We start from the raw sequence: 2,348 nt of genomic DNA on the forward strand, positions 1-2,348 counted from the left end.
AGCTGGATCCCAGCCCAACCACCTCCTAAGGCAACAGGTCCTAATTCCTGTCACAGTGACATCAGTGGGGATGGGATTTGTCAGTGTCCTTCTGCTGCAGCCCAGTGAGGATGGATTGATCCAGATGGGATTGCCTCTCCATTTCTAATCCTGGAAATGGATGATCCTGCTCGGGGAATGCAGGAGGACACTGAAACTGCTGCTCCAAGAAAGGTCACGTAGGACTTTGGCCAACAGCCAAACTCATGTCTCTGACCCTAACCCAGCTTGAAGGAAAACTCTTCTGAGGGTGTTTTTGGAAAAATCTCCAAGTCCAAAGCCTGTACATTAACATATATATGTGTAAAGGAAGCTAAAAATAGAACTGACTCCTGGTTTTACTTTCCAAGATAGGAAAGAAGCCTTGAAATACACTGAAAATGAGAGTTATAATTAGAGGCGAGCTTTTGAAAGGCAAAAAGCCATTTTCCCCTCATCAAAATGGGAGTTAATTGGAAATTTTCTGACTGGTTTCCACATGCAAATCCCTGACTTCAGAGGCCAGGAACAAAGGCACTGGGAACCAGGTTTCAGCTGCATCTATGGCAACAGCTCTGCCCATCAGAGAGGGTGCCAGACCAAGCTCCACAGGAAAAATGGGAATTTTTCTCCTTCCCTGGGTGCTGAACTGGCAGCTCAGGACTGGAAAGGACACAGGGACAGAGGCAAGAGCAGCAGCAGTGCAACAAAGCTGCTGTCCTTCACTGACTGTTGTAGGGAATGGCTTCTGGGGCACTCAGGCAGCAAAGACTGCCATTCCCTGGAACGGGAGCACTCGGGAGTCATTGGAGGACTCCAGCCCAGAGGACACAGTCCAACACCTCCTGCCCTTCAACCAGAGGCTACCCCAGTGCCATCAGCTGCCCTGTACTGCCACATGTCCCTTTTTTGGGTCCCTCCCCAAGTCCCCATGCTCCTTCTGACAACTGCTGAAAATCAGGATTTCCTTTGAAAAATCTGCATTTTAGATCACCACACCCACTCAAAGCCACCATCTCCATGATGGTTCAGCGAGCACAGCTCAGCATGGGATTGCTAGAACTTCTCTTGGGAGGAATTATTTCCCTCAGCCTCCTCCTGACTCCTGGAGTCAGGGAAATCTGGATCCCTCAGAGCCCTGCTGGGTGCAGCAGGACAGGGCTCCCATCTGGTACCACAGCAGAGCAAACTGAGCCAGCCCAGCCAGGGAAAATGCATTTTCCAGTTCCCTGGAAGTGCCAGTGGGATCATGGAAACCCAGTCTGGGATATGCCAGGTGTGTGTCAAAATCATGGAATGGTTTGGGTGGGAAGGGACACTAAGAATCATCCAGTGCCACCCCTGCCATGGCAGGGACACTTCCACTGTCCCAGGCTGCTCCAAGCCCTGTCCAGCCTGGCCTTGGGCACTGCCAGGGATCCAGGGACAACCCCAGCTGTTCTGGAAAATCCATTCCAGCCCCACACCTCACAGGGAGGAGTTTCTTCCCAATATCCCACCCAGATCTCTCCTCTTTCCCAGTTTAAAGCCATTCCCTGTGTCCTGTCCCTCCACCCCCTGTCCCCAGTTCCTCTCCAGCTCTCCTGGAGCCCCTTTAGGCCCTGGAAGGGGCTCTGAGCTCTCCCTGGAGCTTCTCCTCTCCAAGCTGGCCATTCCTGGCTGTCCCAGCCTGGCTCCATGTCCACATCCAGGACAGGCTGCAGGCACAGGATGGTCACTGGAGGAGCACCCAAGGGGAGCAGTGAGCCCGAGGTGAAAGGAGGACAGTGGGAGTGACCAGCCCTGCTCCTTATCCAAGCTCTCCAGACTGCTCCCTGCTGCTTCCAAAGGATCCTGTCTGTCCCTGCACTGGAAATGCTGGGCCTGATGCAGAGATTTTCCTCTAAAAACAGGGAAGGGGTTTGGGGAAAGTGGGACAGCATTTCCCAAAAATCCTGAGCTGTAACTGTCAGTAAGCAGAGCAAGGAAGATGAGGGTGAGGAGGAAGACAACAACACCTGGATTGAATTCCAGTGGGTCCATTCCTGTTATCCAGCCCAGGACAGACAGAATTGTTCACCCTGGCTATATGGGGGCTGCAAGGGGAATATTTCCTGGGACACATTGGGAAAAATTCTTGGGACACACTGGGGTTTAATACTGGGATGATTTACTGGGTGACAAAAGGAGTGACCCAAATTAATGGAAAATTATTCCCAGGATTTTACTGGGAGGACTGGGGGGCCCTGGCACCCCAGAGAAAGGGTGGCCCATCCCTGTACGTGTCCAAGGACAGGGTGGAGCAATCTGGGAGAGGGGAGGGGAGGGGAGGGGAGGGAAGGGAAAGGGAA

The 2,348-nt window shown here is 52.7% G+C and overlaps 1 protein-coding gene across 1 annotated transcript in view; it reads right to left on the reverse strand.

The window, feature by feature from the left end:
- The window catches only part of CSMD2 (CUB and Sushi multiple domains 2), a 258,061-nt gene that overhangs the window by 90,388 nt on the left and 165,325 nt on the right, over nucleotides 1–2,348 (reverse strand). The gene's annotated exons all lie outside the window — the stretch shown is intronic.

The sequence above is a fragment of the Parus major genome, chromosome 23 (genome assembly GCF_001522545.3).
Source record: "Parus major isolate Abel chromosome 23, Parus_major1.1, whole genome shotgun sequence".
In the NCBI taxonomy this organism is placed as follows: Eukaryota; Metazoa; Chordata; class Aves; order Passeriformes; family Paridae; genus Parus; species Parus major.